This window comes from Bos javanicus, chromosome 16 (assembly GCF_032452875.1).
Source record: "Bos javanicus breed banteng chromosome 16, ARS-OSU_banteng_1.0, whole genome shotgun sequence".
In the NCBI taxonomy this organism is placed as follows: Eukaryota; Metazoa; Chordata; class Mammalia; order Artiodactyla; family Bovidae; genus Bos; species Bos javanicus.
Window position 1 is genome coordinate 61684246 of NC_083883.1, and position 16231 is coordinate 61700476.

The 16231-nt window shown below is 48.1% G+C and overlaps 1 protein-coding gene across 3 annotated transcripts in view; it reads left to right on the forward strand.

Moving 5' to 3' along the window:
- The first annotated feature begins 1576 nt into the window (after positions 1-1576).
- LOC133228047 (protein FAM163A) overlaps positions 1577-16231 on the forward strand; it is a 102773-nt gene continuing 88118 nt past the window's right edge. The window contains exon 1 of one of the 3 annotated variants that reach the window (XM_061383357.1): positions 1577-1655. The gene's annotated coding sequence lies outside the window, so the exon portion shown is untranslated. Of the gene's footprint in view, positions 1656-1723; positions 1805-1879; positions 2211-16231 lie in introns of those variants that run through there. The other 2 variants (XM_061383355.1, XM_061383356.1) reach the window with 2 other exon arrangements.

A 16231-nucleotide genomic window follows, 5' to 3' on the forward strand; every position in this document is an offset into this window, starting at 1 on the left:
TCACTGTCTCGACTTTGAGAAGAAATGAGGACGGAGGAATGTAGGTGTGAGGTTTGACTGTGTGAGAAAAGGCAGTGCAGGAGAGTCTGAGGTCAAAATTTAGAACCTGTCAAGAGAGACGGGGGGAAATGGAGTGTTGAGGAAATGGCAGACCCGCTAGGTTGATGAAGTGGGTAGATTGCCTATGGATGTTGTTGTTGTTGTTGTTTTCTCAATGCTTAGGAATAATAAAGTTTGCTCTAAAGTGCTAAATTTCTTACTCCCCTCTGTTACAAGTTGGACTTGAGCTGAGGGACTATAGTTTTTTTTTTTCCAAACTGTATTTGGTTCACCTTGGCTTTGAATCCTCCAGGCTATCCAGGGCAAGAAGAGGAAAACATTTGACGTGGAACAGAAAGGCTCCCTCCTTGAGCATGAAGACGGGTCACCCCATCCCTCTTTCCTCCCCAGTCCTCAGTTTAAGCAAGATGGGAACAGGGTCAGGAGAAAGATAAACAGACCAAATCAGGTAAAAGTTTCCCAAATTTGGAAGTCCTGGAAAGGGACACTTTCCTTCTGTCTCATTCCGTCAGGTTCTCCAGGCAGATCTCCTGAACTATTGATGTCAAAATTCATTGTCTGGAAGTACAGCACAGAAGCAACTTTAAAAGCTTTATGTGCTGTGTTGAGTCGCTCAGTCATGTCCGACTCTATGTGACCCCAAGGACTGTAGACTGCCAGGGGCCTCTGTCCATGGGGATTCTCCTGGCAAGAATAGTGGGGTGGGTTGCCATGCCTTCCTCCAGGGAGTCTTCCCAACCCAGGGATGGAACCCAGGTCTCTCTCATTGCAGGCGGATTCTTTACGGTCTGAGCCACCAGGGAAGCCCGTCATCTCAACTCTGAACCGCCAGGGAAGCTCCTATAAAAACTTTATAAGAGGATGATTTAACGAGAGTCTCGAGCACCCTTAACGTTTTCTCCTTGTGTTGTGGGGAAGAGCTCTGCTTCTTCTTCCCTGTCTTTTCCTGCCAAATCTTGCCAGCCCAACTCTGATCACACACTGACTCCCTCCCTGCCCAGCCCGAGGACCGGGTACCCCTCAATGGCGGGGACATCAGGTGTCACTGGGGCTTCAGGGACCAGTGCGGACCGGAGTTAGGAGTTAGAAAAATGAGCCGTTCAGGCGGCTCTCGAGGCCAAGCCCAGTGGACAGCGACACACCCCGGCCCTTACGACTGTCATTCTCCCAGAGTTTTCCGCGCCGGACCCAATCTGTACGTAGCATACCAAGTCCCCTGAGCCAGCCTTCCTAAGGCGCCCGACACCGAGTTTCCATTTTTTTTTAGGCAAAAAGGCAGGGAAGCCTCTTTGGAAGGCAACCACCTGCGCTGTTCCATCTCTTCCCTTCGCCCTGGAGCAGGCAGCCTCTCTAGCAGGGGATTCTCCCAGGATGCGGGCCAGCGCCAATCAGGACGCTCGGCACCTGCCCCCAGTGCCAGCACCTGGAGGGGCGATGAGGTTCTCGGCTCCGGGCAGCGCCAGTCCTCCGAGTGCCGGGGAGGGCGGAGGAGCCTCACGTGGGCCTCTCCAGCCCGGGGCGCCCGGAAGGACGCGCGCAGACCCCGTGGGAGCCCAACCCCGGAGCCGCCGCCGGAGCGGAGCCGCTCAGCAGAGGTAAAGAGTAAGGCGTTAATCCAAGCCGAGGTTCCCCGAAGGAGGCAGAAGGGAGGGCGCGCGGCGGGCGGAGGACCACGCGGGGCGCCGGGATTTGCGCCGGGATGCTCCCGGCCAGCGCGTACTTTCGAAGGCGCCTCCGAAGCCGGGTAAGCGCGCCCCTGGATCGCCGCCCTCTGCCGACCCCTATCTTGGCCTTGGCCGTGGCCATGCCCTGCTGGCTCTGGGCACCCGCTCGCCTCTCCCGCTCGGCCCCAGAGCAGCTCCCTCCGAGGAGGTGGGGGTGGGGGGTGGGGGGAATGTCTCCGGCTTCGTGGCCAGGCCCCCGGGTCCTGCGGTCCCCGCCCCGGGGCGGGCCTTGCCGGGTCCCTGCCCGCGGCCGCACGTCCGCCGCCCGCCTCGGCTTGGCCTCGCCGACCTGCTCCGCGGCGCTTTCCGCCCGGCGGGACCCCGACACGGACGCGGCTCCTGCGCCTTGGCGCACGCGAGCTCCCAGGGACCATGCGGCTGCCCCGGCCCGCGACACGGCTGGCCGCGAGGTCTGGCCCGGCGCGCGTGAGTGAGCGGGGCTCGGGGCGGGGACTGAGGACCCGGGGTGGATGGGAACTGTCCGTCCGCGCTGCGGGTGGGTCCGAGCGCGCGGGCGCCCCCGGGCCAGCCTTGCAATTTGGGCTCGATGCGCTGATGGTTTTCCTGAAGTTTTTCAAAATAAGTCGGGCGGAGGTGCGTTCGCGAAGCCTGTTCAGCCTCGCCGGTCCAGGATTGCCGGGGGCTGACTGCCTGCCTCGGGGACAGAGAAATCGGACTGTCACCCGGGCCCTCTGTCCGCCTCGTCCTGGGGCCCAGGGCGGGCGTCCAGCCCCGCATCCCTCGGGCAGCGCGCGGGCAGGAGGGCGCGGCAGGTCTGACTGGAGGCGCCAGCCACATTGGAACTCGGCTCAGCGGCCGGGAGGAGGGTTTGGCTCGGATAGAGAGATCCGGAGGTGAGCGGAAAGCAGTGTCGGGGTGATTCCCCCCATTCTGCTGCTCGCGCTCCACTAACTCGGAAGTCCAGCTGGGATGGGCGAGTAGAGCGCCCAGCGCGGCGCGTGGGAGACCCTCAGCGCGGGGGTGGAGGGCTTCCTGGCTGCTCTGCGCCTCCAAAGGCGGCGAAGGAGGGCAGGGGTGGAGAGCTGTCTTCTCTGTCGGTGTCTTTGGGCTATTTACACCATCCATGCTTTTCTGCCTCATCTGGGCATTGCTTTTCTCTGGGGCCCTGCAAGTTTGCTCCAACTACTTTAATGTGGCGGAGATGCGGATTGGGGGGCCGGTGTCCAGCGCGCAGGCTGGGGGCCCCCGCATCAGCTGAGGCACTTTCTTTCGTCCTTTCCAATCCGCCCTGCTGCGGACCGGGAGGGCCTGGGTTGCGGGGAAGGTGGTTTCCACTAGCAGGACTCTGCTGCGATCCTAAGGAGGCTGCAGTGTAACTGACACGGGTCGCGGTCTACACAGTCTAATCTCTGTGCTCTGCCAGGTCTCCCCGCCCCCCCCCCCCCAAACCTCCCGTGGGTCGGCACGTTTTATACCGTGTGAGAGACAAACGATGTTGGACTCCAGATGCAGCAAGTTCACTTTGTTGCGATCCGCTGGGATCTGGAGTCTTGGGCGGGGGTGAGGGGGGCGAAAGGCCGCTTTATTTCTGTACTAATGAATGTACTTGAAATCACATTTGAATCTTGCCCCTTTCCTTCAGACTGACAGAGTTGGACCTAGGGGGAGGAAAGAGCAAAGGAACATTTTCTGAAAGCAATGGTAATTTCTCAGACGTCTCCCAGAAGGGTCCAGCTCCCACGCAGGAGATCTAAGCCAACAGAATACAGACATGTAGGTTCAGGTCGGCACTCATGTGGTTTCCTGAGGTTCAGCCGGGGCATTAGACATCAGCAGCAAGGTCCTCCTCACAGTTCCCTCACTGTCACAATTCCTGCCATGCTAGGGGTTGGGGGAAATGAAATGAGACAGGACCTTGAATGGGAAAAGTCTCAAGTTTCTTGGGAGGAAGGGGTATTATATGCATAGATAGAAGCCCAGCTGTAAACATCACTGAGATTCCTGCCAAAGCTAGAAATCTGCATGTAGTTGACCTCATCAAAAGTAGTGTTTGGGAAAGCTAAGATGGGCCTGTGCTGCTGATGAGAGCAAGTCCTTCATGTTTTGCTCAAGAATCTCTGTTTTGTCTCTGACTTGCCCATCTGTAATTGGAAATGAGCTCTGCCTAGACCAGAGAGCCCTCAGCCTGAATACAAACGTCATCTGGCAGCAGAGGAGCCTGGCACAGAAAGAGCCCACCCCTCACCCAGAGGCCCTGAAGGGGATTTTAGTGAGCTCTCCTGCTAACTTTGGAAGGAGCCTGGGGTGACTTACAGGAGGGAGTTGGGAATCCTCTGGGTGGTCATTTAACAAAAGAGCCTTTTCCCGGGGTGGGCAGTTCAGGACCTGTCAATTGTGAAAAGTGCCCTGAGGTTTAGAATCTGGCCTGATGGTTATTAACACTAATGAAAGCTGCTGCTGTTTGCTAACTACCTTCTGTGTACCAGAGATAAGGCTTTGCAAAAGATCAGTATTATGATCCCCATATTTCATGGAAATATGAAATTTCATATTTAGGAAAGGTTAAGCAATTTGCTAAGATCGTAAAGCTCGTCAGTGGCAAAGCTGTGCCTGGAACCCAGGTCTGTCTGATTCTGTCTCTGCTCCTTCCACAGGGCAACTCTCCTCCCCCTAAGAACAGACACACATGTGGGAGCTGAAAATACAGAACGTTGTGAATAAAGACTGTTATTTGTAGGTCCAAGGGATGTTTGTGACCCCATTAGACTTCAGAGGACGTGCTGTCCTAGTAAAACTGGATGCTGTTTTCTCCCTCTAGAACTCAGGCATTTAACTCATACAAAACAGATTAATTTCTTTAATATGTAAAGTATAAACGGCGATGACATTTATTTACCATTCAGTTAGCAAACATCAAAAAGATGGACAAACTGCTGATGAGGTTCTGAGAAAACAGGCAGTTTCATACATTGCTGGTCAAAGAGTAAACTGGTAGTACTTCTTTGGAGAGCATTTTAGACGCATTTATCAATATTAGTAATGCCCATGCCATCTGACTCAGTGATTCCAACTTTAAGAATCTAATTTGCCCTTGTTCTTGCATGTGGCCACATAGACATGTATCCGTTATAGTATTGTTTGAACCATGAAAGAACAACCTACATGCTCATTAAAGGGGGACTTGTAGTACTTCCAGATAGTGGAATACTGTTCTGTTCCTCCATTTAAAAAAAAAATTTAGGAAGCTTACTATTAATATATAATTGATATAGGACAGTTTTCAAGATAGGGGCTAAGTGGAAAACATGCATAGGGTGTGTATAATAAGCTACTGTTCACACTATAAAAGAGAAGAAAGAAGAAGCAGTTCAAGATATTTGCTTGTATTTGCATAACCATATATACAAAAGCTAATAATATCTGTTGCCTCCAGGGAGAGTGGCCCTGTAAACTCTCTTATACATTTTTACTTTTGAATCATGTGAATGCATCAACTATTCTTAATAAAAACCTCTTTCCTTGCCCTGTGTCTGACATAGTCCCTCAAGCTCTTCTCCAGCTGAACGGGGTGGGGCAATATTCCCCCTAGGGTTGCTTGGTTCCCTTTTGGATAAAAGCAAAAGTTCTGAGAGACCGCACAGGGCCCATAGGCTCTGGGCCATCTAAAATTCCTTTGACTTCAGGCAGGTTTTGCTTGGAAAGTTGGGATGAGAGGTGTTTTAGCCTCTCTGAACTGGGTAGGGGAGATAGGATATCTCCAGCCTTGAAAACAACACGAAGAAATACCAACTATCCTTTTTACTGCCGTATTTGTTGTTGTTTAGTCTCTAAGTCGTGTCCGACCCTTTGGGACTCCATAGACTGTAGCCCACCAGCCTCCTCTGTCCATGGGTTTTCCCAGGCGAAAATACTGGAGTGAGTTGCCATTTCCTCCTCTAGGGGATCTTCCTGATCCAGGGATTGAACCCACATCTCCTGCATCGGCAGGTGGATTATTTACCACTGAGCCACCTGGGAGAGCTCTCAGGATGGTACTGCCCGATTGTTCCTCTCTACAGGATAAAGCATCAGCACCTGGATAGCATTAAACAAGGGAGGGGAGGAACACTGTGGTTGGACTTCAGAAAGGGCAGAAGAGGTCTGTTTCTGGTGTTGCATTTGGACCTCAGAAAGGAGAGGAAGGGAGATATGCTTGAAAGAAAAGTTTTGAAAATTGTTCTGGGATCTAGGAATGTATTATAGACCCAGAAGAGGAAGGAAAGATATTGATGCAGTTGTCCGTGCATCAATCAATGTGTCCCCAGAAGCCCCTTTGGGTGCTCCCCATCTGCACAGATGCACAGCTCAGTTTTTCCCCCCATGCAGCCTAGAAGCCATTAGATGCACAAAGGTGGTTGGGGGCAGGTATTAGGCACTGACTTCCCTCCTTCAGGTAGGACAGACTGTAGAATAGCAGAACCAGTGGAAGAAAGGCTTGCTTCTAATCACATGAGAAGAGGCCCTCCTGCACTGTTAGGTGGGAAGCTTTCATTGGGAGCTCTCTCTGTTCAGTTACTCTGCTGAGCGTTCTGCCTACATTATCTCATTTAACCTCTTGATCAGGTACACGTGAAAACCTTTTGCCATCAAGCGACGACAACTTTATGCTCTCCTTTCAATGGCTTTTCCGATCTCTGCCCGGTAACCTGCAACACAGGCATAGCGGCATCACAGAAGCGCTTGCAGACTCAGTTTGGGTTATAACAGCATGTGGCTGAGCATTCCACGCTTTGATGGATGAGCTGGAATCTGTGCAGGCTGGATAGGTTTGTATAAAGCAGGGTTCAGGGACAAAGCAGTCAGCGCTCTTGGTTTGGATTTTCATCTTTCTTGTTTCTGTTTCTGTGTGTGCATTAGGGCTGGGCTGAGTGGACTGCGAGTGCGATGTTCCCCGGGGATGGAGGGAGGAGGAGGGATTGTCTCTGCTTTAGTCCAGATACCAGTGGTGTGGAGGGCCGTGAGGATGTGCTTGGGAGGCCCAAGGTCTGCAGTCAAGGAGGGAGATGAGCAGAGTGGCCCCTGAGCCCTAGATCTGTGCTGGGAGTCTGTCTGCTGTTTGGGAAAAAAAAAAAAAAAACCACAACAGCCTGAGAGCTGAGAGGCTTGCTCATGGCAAACCTTTCTTCTCCCACGCAGCTTACTGGCTAGGGCTCACCTCTGACTCCCATTCCACTTCAAAAAGAAGCAGCCTGAATTTTTCTCCAAATAAATTCTGGAGCACACAGGCTCCTTCTCTATGCTGCAGTTGCCAGCGGGAGTGAGAGCAAGAAGCTGGATGGGAGTCTCAGCTAAGGCGGTCGGGAGCCAGCCAGAAGGCAGGAAAGCCAGATACCCCATCTATGGATATTTTCAAAAAGTCACCTTATGACAAGCACAAAGATGCTATTTACATTCATACGAGTAGTGGATGATCAGCCTAACACACTTCAATTCAGAAAATGCCTATTGTTTTCTGAGGAGGCAGAAAGGTGAGCACAGTCTTGTCCCCAGATCTGAGTTGCCTGCAAGGCAATCTGGGAGAGAAACATTCATGTCAGCAGTAGGACTTTGCAGACCAAAGAAGTCAATGCCAAGCAGAGGAACAGGCGACATGCTGTCACATGCAGGGGCTAGGGTGAGTCAGGCTGCCACGGTAATTCTGATAGATTATGAAGGTCTTTTTGGAGGAGGTGAGTTTTGAACCGAGCCTTGAAGGTGAAATATGATTTTGACAGATAAGCTCAGGAGAAAGGGCAGAAGTGGCTAAGAGAATAGCTTGGGCAAAGGCACAGGATTATGATAGAATGTGGAATGTTCAGAGATACACTCATATCCGTAAAACATCATGATTTACCCAGCTTCTGCCTCAGGCACAGCATTTTCAGATACTTAGAGAATAAAACTCTATATCCCCATTAAATAGGTGCCCACTATGATTTTTTGTTGTTGTTGTTCTTTTTTGGTGGTAAAATCAACAGGGCTTGATGATGGATTAGATATTAGAAGTGAAGCTCACAAGGACAAGACTTGTAAAGCTATAATAGGTTTGTATCAGATTCATTGTAGTTTAAAGAAAGTACAGTGGCTGGTATTTTCCATATGTGAAATTTACGTTTCTGCTGTACCGCACTGCTGAGTCACTGAGTTGTTCAATTGGGAGGCAGTGGCGCATAGAAGGAAGAGTACTGGGACCAAGGATGTAGGTTCTGTCTCACTATTTTGTTTATTCATTTATTCAGTCATCCATTTATTCCTTCATTCAACAAACATGATCCATGTGCCTGGGCCACATGCTGGGATCACTGGGGAGAGGTAGGAATGGGGGAGAGAGAAAGAGAGAGAGAGGGAAGGAAAGGGAAGGAGGGAGCGAGAGAGAAAGAGAAAGGGGGAAAGAAAAGGAAAAGCCATGGTCCCTGTACCCTCCAGGGACTTGAAGTACATGGAGGAGATCATAGGAAGAGGTGATAAATATAAAAATAGGGACGAAGGGCAATGGGAGAGGCTAGTTGCTAAAATGAATAACAACCTGATAAATTGTATGAGATACCTCCAAGAGATCAAATCAGAAAACTAAAAACTTTCAGTGGGTCTCAAATACTCGTTCAGGGAGTAAAACCCATGGGAATCATGGTGCTCTTTAAAGAACCCCATGAAATATTTATATAGTAAAATGGCTGAATTTATAATTTTGAACTAAATCCAAGAGCATCCTATGCCAGACTCTATCACAGGCACAGAATTGTAGGTGTCACATTTTAAGAAAACTTTCTGAAACAAAAACTTTAAATTGAGAATATTCTGTCAGCTCATTTTTTCTCCCTGAGAATTGAGGAATGACTGCCAGGTTTCTATTTTAGTGCAGGAAACCCTCAGTCCAGCTGGTAGAACATCAGGCCTCCACAGGAGCATGGTTTTGGCAGTTCGAAGGTTGTGGATGACTTTAACAAGGGCAATTTCGGAGGAGTGACGCGGCCAGAAGCTAGTTAGAGTTGAGTTGAAAAGTGAGGATCGCGTTTTCGAGATGTGAACAAGTATTTATTGAATGTCACAGGGGATACCATGTTCAGTTCAGTCGCTCAGTCGTGTCCGACTCTGCGAGCCCGTGGACTGCAGCACACCAGGCTTCCCTGTCCATCACCAACTCTCAGAGTTTGCTCAAACTCATGTCCATTGAGTTGGTGATGCCATCCAACCGTCTCACCCTCTGTCGTCCCCTTCTCCTCCCGCCTTCAATCTTCCCCAGCATCAGGGTCTTTTCTAATGAGTCAGTTCTTTACATTATGTGGCCAAAGTATTGGAGTTTCAGCTTCAACATCAGTCCTTCCAATGAATATTCAGGACTGATTTCCTTAGGATTGACTGGTTGGATTTCCTTGCAGTCCAAGGGACTCTCAAGACTCTTCTCCAACACCACAGTTCAACAGCATCAATTCTTCAGTGCTCAGCTTCCTTTAGAGTCCAACTCTCACATCCATACATGACTACTGGAAAAACCATAGCTTTGACTAGATGGACCTTTGTTGACAAAGTAATGTCTCTGCTTTTTAATATGCTGTCTAGGTTGGTCATAACTTTTCTTCCAAGGACCAAGTGTCTTTTAATTTCATGGCTGCAGTTACCATCTGCAGTGATTTTGGAGCCCCCCCTCCCAAAAAGGTCTGTCACTGTTTCCCCATCTATTTGCCATGAAGTGATGGGACCAGATGCCATGTTGAGTGGGGAGAAAAACCAAAACAGTCAAAGCCCCAGTCCCCATGGAGCTTGAAGTCATTGGGAGGAAACAGATTTTCACAAGGGCGGTATAAAGTGACACAGTGATAAAAGCTGTAAAGCAGAGGTACATGGTGAGCTCCCTGGTGGCTCAGTCATAAAGAATCCACCTGCAATGCCAGGGATCTGAGTTCAATCCCTGGTTCAGAAAGATCCCCTGGAGGAGGAAATAGCAACCCACTCTAGCATTCTTGCCTGGGAAATCCCATTGGCAGAGGAGCCTGACAGGCTATAGTCCATGGGTTGCAAGAGTCAGACACAACTTAGCAACTAAACCACCGTCACTAGAGGCACGTGGTACATTATAAGAGGGTTTCATGGATGGTCTGAGGCCACTCAAGGAGGACCTGGGAAGTCATCCTGAGGGAATGCTGATTGAGCTGAAACCTGAAGAGTGAGCAGGAGTTAAGGATGTGAGGGGACTTTGGGAACTGGGAGAGAGTATTCTAGAAATGGAGAAAGGCTGTGGCTACAGGGAACATGGTATGTTAAGATGCCAAAGGCCAGTGGGTTGGGGTGCAGAGAGAGAGAGGGACAAGCACATGAGGTGATCAGGAGAGGCAGAAAGGGGTTAGAACATGCAGAATCTGATTGGCCACAGGTAAGGATTTGATGTTTCTGAAGGAGTGGGTAGTCACTGAAGCAGGAAGGCGACATAGTCAGATTTTCTATTTCAAAGAGATCTCTCTGGTTGCATAATGTGGATCGTCTGTTCGAAGTGGTCAAGAGTATATCCAGTGAGATCAATCAGGAGACTCGTGAAGTAGTCCAGGTGAAAGATGACAGTTGTTTAGACTGGGCTGTATGTAGTAGACGTGGAGAGAAGCAGGCAGATTTGAGAGGTCTAGAGGGTAAAAGGAACGGGAAGTGGTGGTTTGGATGTGAGCGTTGAGAGGAAAGTATTGTGGATAAGTCCTAGGCTCCCAGTTTTGTGTGGTGGACAGTGGTACCATTTCCTGAGACAGGATATAGTGGGGGAGGACAAGACTTCGGGCAAACATCATGAGTTCAACCTCAACCGTGCTGTACTTGAGAAGCCTTTGAATCATCTGAAGCAGGAGGTTTGAGAAGTCTGGGCAGGAAATATGCCTCTTGTAAGTCATCAACATCTGGGCGTCATAGAAACCATGGCATGGATGAGGCTGCCTAGGGACTGAAGATGGGCCCAGAAGAGAAGGCCTGGGACTAACTTCAAGTAGAGTAGGATGATTCTGAAAAGTAAACAGAGAAGGATGATCCAGAGAGATAGGACAAAAACCAGGAGGTGAAAACTTCATGAAAGCCAAAAGCAGAGTGTTTCCTGAAGAAAAGAGAAAGCAGAGGTGCTGCTGGGAAGTGAGTTAACATGAGCACCAATAAAGGTCCATTGGCTTTAGAAACATGGAGATCATAAGTGATTTTAAGCAAGAACTTCAGTGATGTGATAAACAAAAGTCAGATTGTAGTTGATGGAGGAAAAAGTGGAAAGTGAGGAAATGGACACAGCTTATATAAATGTATTTCCAGGTGTTTGGCTGTGATGGAGAGAGAGGGTCGTTTCATTGTTTTAGGAGGAGGCAGTTGAGCACGTTTAAATGCCAATGGAAAGGGGCCAGTTGCACAAAGACAGAAATATAGATCAATGGAACAAAATAGAAAGCCCAGAGATAAATCCACACACATATGGATACCTTATCTTTGACAAAGGAGGCAAGAATATACAATGGATTAAAGACAATCCATTTTAAAGACAAACCACTTTAACAAGTGGTGCTGGGAAATCTGGTCAACCACTTGTAAAAGAATGAAACTAGACCACTTTCTAACACCATACACAAAAATAAACTCAAAATGGATTAAAGATCTAAACGTAAGACCAGAAACTATAAAACTCCTAGAGGAGAACATAGGCAAAACACTCTCCGACATACATCACAGCAGGATCCTCTATGACCCACCTCCCAGAATATTGGAAATCAAAGCAAAAATAAACAAATGGGACCTAATTAAACTTAAAAGCTTCTGCACAACAAAGGAAACGATAAGCAAGGTGAAAAGACAGCCTTCAGAATGGGAGAAAATAATAGCAAATGAAGCAACTGACAAACAACTAATCTCAAAAATATACAAGCAACTCCTACAGCTCAATTCCAGAAAAATAAATGACCCAATCAAAAAATGGGCCAAAGAACTAAATAGACATTTCTCCAAAGAAGACATACAGATGACTAACAAACACATGAAAAGATGCTCAACATCACTCATTATCAGAGAAATGCAAATCAAAACCACTATGAGGTACCATTTCATGCCAGTCAGAATGGCTGTGATCCAAAAGTCTACAAGTAATAGATGCTGGAGAGGATGTGGAGAAAAGGGAACCTTCCTACACTGTTGGTGGGAATGCAAACTAGTACAGCCACTATGGAGAACAGTGTGGAGATTCCTTAAAAAACTGGAAATAGAACTGCCTTATGATCCAGCAATCCCACTGCTGGGCATACACACTGAGGAAACCAGAAGGGAAAGAGACACGTGTACCCCAATGTTCATCACAGCACTGTTTATAATAGCCAGGACATGGAAGCAACCTAGATGTCCATCAGCAGATGAATGGATAAGAAAGCTGTGGTACATATACACAATGGATTATTACTCAGCCATTAAAAAGAATACATTTGAATCAGTTCTAATGAGGTGGATGAAACTGGAGCCTATTATACAGAGTGAAGTAAGCCAGAAAGAAAAACACCAATACAGTATACTAACGCATATATATGGAATTTAGAAAGATGGTAACGATAACCCTGTATACGAGACAGCAAAAGAGACACTGATGTATAGAACAGTCTTTTGGACTCTGTGGGAGAGGGAGAGGGTGAGATGATTTGGGAGAATGGCATTGAAATATGTATAATATCATATATGAAACAAGTCGCCAGTCCAGGTTTGATGCACGATACTGGATGCTTGGGGCTGGTGCACTGGGATGACCCAGAGGGATGGTATGGGGAGGGAGGAGGGAGGAGGGAGGAGGGTTCAGGATGGGGAACGCATGTATGCCTGTGGCGGATTCATTTCGATATATGGCAGAACCAATACAATATTGTAAAGTTTAAAAATAAAATTTAAAAAAAAAGTTAGAAAGGGGCCAGTTGAATGGAGAAGTTAGACATTACAGGAAGGATAATTCACAATGTGAGGTTCCTAGAAGATGAGAGGACAGCGCTGAATGTGCAGGTGGAGGGACTGGCCTTGGGATGGAGAGGGGCCACTCTTGGAGGTAACTGAAGAGGGGGAGGGTAGGATAAGAGTGGATGTTAGAATGCTTGTGAGTGCTGGTGGCAAGATGAGGATGTTGCCATTGATAATGAGAAGAAAGAGTGGATAGAGGGGAGACGGGAGAAGGGCATTCTATTAGAATGGGCGTGATGAGGACAGTGAAGAGAGAAAGGGTGATGACAGTAGAGAAAGAGGATCGTATTGAAGCACTTATTAGCTGTGTGACCTTGAGCCTGTTTTCTTACCTGTAGGATGAGGGTAATAACCATGATGCCTCCTCCATAGAGTTGTGCCTGGCACATAGAAAGTGGTCAGTAAATGCAAGCTACTCTTTTAACTTTTATCCTCACTGTCAGTGGCTAGCACAGTGCTGAACAGTGGCTAGCATGGTAATTGGTTTTAGTTTGAAATAGTCATCAATACTCCCAGGTAGTTAGTAGCTCAGAGGTAGATGGCCACCTGTCCGTCTCCCGCTTGTCTCACATCCCATCTCTGAGGCACCCAACTCTTTCTTCTCCAAGCACTTGGAAGCTTTTCTACTTTGCTTAACGCTGAGGGATTTGTACATGGTGCTTAGCCAGGGCAGATTCTATTAGGGGATTTAATCATATGGGTAGGGCACAGGGCCAGGGTGAAAAGAGAAGTTCAATTAATTCAAGAGCCCAGTCTCCTCCAACCTCATTCATATCCAGAGGACAGAGCATCTGGAGAACTCATTCCTTCATTCCTTTCAGAATGTCTATTGAAGCCAGCTTTGCATCAGGCCTGCATCCAGACTGAGATAGAGATGAATAGGAATGGTTCCTGCTCTCCTCCTATTAATCTGATCAGATAAATGTTATAATGACTGTGTCACATGCTGGGAACACAGGAGAAAGAGCCCATAGCTGTGCCCAGACAAGGAAGGGAAGCCTTTCCAGAACAGGTAGTGTTTGAGCTAGAACGAGAAGATGAAAGTCTTTGCAGACAAGAAGAGAACATCTTTGTAGACAAGGAAGGAGGCCTTGCAGGCCGAGGGAGGCCCAGGAGTCTCAAGAGATGGCAGGAGGAACTGGAAGCCGCATATAATCCAGTAATGTCAGAAAAGGAAATGTTAGATTATGAAGATGAGTTGAGAGACTGGATAGAGCCTGGCATGCTGCCTCCTGGGCTAAGGACCTTGACTTGCCCCAGTAGGAGATGTGCAGCCACTGTTGATTTTTGATAGAGGCAGAGTGACTGGTCAGGAGACAGTAGTGGTAGTCGAGGTAAGGGCTGACCAGAGAACAAGTTTCAATGACACGGGTCTGAGGTACAGTCACCTTAGTGCATGAATAAAAAGAAATTAAAAGCCATTGGCATTAAGGAAGTCACGGAAATTTGAGGCTAGGCTGTTAGAGAGGTCATCTTCGTATATGTTGAAACTTTCTGGGATGATGGTGGAAGCTTAGATGATGAGGAGACAATTGCTAAAGTCCTCAGTGAGTGAGGGAGCCTCAGTGATGGGGCAGGGAATAGAGTGAAGAATAATCAAATAGCATAGAGATCTCAAAGGAATAATTGTTTTTTTGCAAGATAATGGAAATCAAACACTCTAGACTCCTGGAGAGCAGAATAGACTCATGGAAGATTTTAACTGTTGCTTGTGTCCAAGATGAGGCAGCCATCATAAAACAGGATATATTTCCAAGGTTCCAGGCCACTGCTGGAGGACACCATGCAACACTACAGATGGGCACCCACAGGTTCAAGATCTCAGAAGTCAGCTGAGTGGGCATGATGACTCCACAAGCCAAGATATTGTCCTTGGTGGAGTCCCTTTCCCAATCCCTCAAAGAACATTTCCAGTCTCTTTGCTGAGGTCTTGTCCTCCCACTGGAGCAAAGGAGTTGGGCAAACTGCCTCCCTCATCTCAAGGTTCTGGCTGTTCAACACCTGCCTTCTCTTGGCAGATGGGTTTCATTGCCAACTTACTGCTTTGTTGGGCATCCACTCTGTACCTAGGCTGTGCTGGGCACATTGGAGGATTCAGAAAACTACCAGACATGGTCCATGCCCTCAAGAATCACTCTAATTAGAAAAGTCAGACTGGTATACCCGGAGTATTAAGAGCAATAGTAAGAGGCTGTGTCCAGACAGTCAGGAAAGGAGGTACGGGCATTGAGCTATCTAGTCAAGAGTTGGTGGCTCAGATGGTAAAGCATCTGCCTGCAAGGCCGGAGACCTGGGTTCAGTCCCTTGGTCGGGAAGATCCCCTGGAGAAGGAAATGGCAACCCACTCCAGTATTCTTGCCTGGAAAATCCCATGGACAGAGGAGCCTGGGGGGCTACAGTCCATGGGGAAGCAAAGAGTCGGACACGACTGAGCGACTTCGCTTCAAACAAAAACAAGGAATCTGGAAAAAATCTTCCAATTTTTGGATGAGGGAGGAGGCTTGAGAAGTGGTGGTACCATTCACAAAGATAGGAAATTCAATAGAGGAAATCGATGAAGACCTCTGATTTGGAAATGGAGAGTTTGTAGGCTTCTTTAGATGTAGACAGATGTGGGTCTCATTTGTCTATGTTGATGAAATGGCAAGTTCTGAGCAGGCATCAAGAATAGATATTTTGTGAGTTCCCTGGTAGCCTCGTGGTTCGGATTCCATGCTTTCACTACTGTGGCCCAGGTTCAATCCTTGTTTAGGGAACGGAGATCCCACAAGCCACGCAGGACAGCCTAAAAACACAAGGAGCCAAATACGGAGAAGGAAGGGAGGTTCAAAAGGGAGTGGATATATGTCAACCTATGACTGATTCATGTTGAGGTTTGACAGAAAACAACAAAATTCTGTAAAGCAATTATCCTTCAATAAAAAAAAATAAAAAAAAAACCAGGAGAAGCCAAATGAAGACAATGGTAATAAAAAGATGAAGAAGGCACATACTTTAGAAATAGTTAAGGCAAAAATGGATAAGATTTGGTGATCAGATGTGAGGGAGAGATTGGGATCACTTACAAGTTACTAGGCATGGGGACTGGGTAGATGGTGCATGTGTGCTTAATTGCTCAGCTGTGTCCCCTTAGTCATAGCCCGCCAGGCTCCTCTGTCCATGGGATTCTCCAGGCAAGAATACTGGAGTGGGTTGCCCTGACCTCCTCCAGGGGATCTTCCCCACCCAGGGGTTGAACCCGGGTCTCCTGCATTGCAGGCAGATTCTTTACTGTCTGAGCCACCAGGGAGGTCCAGTTAGATGGTGGTACCATTAATTAGAAGGAGAAATGCAAGAGGAAAACACTTTGCAGAGAAGAGCAAGTAAAACCATAAGGCCTGTTTGGGAACATTCGAATCAGAGATTTCTGTGGAATAGCTAAGCATACAGAGTCTAGGAGCCACTTGGCGGTGCGAGTCTGAAACTCAAGGAGCATTCGGCCCAGGTATATAGCTTTAAGGTCATACTGTCATGCTGCAAGAGAG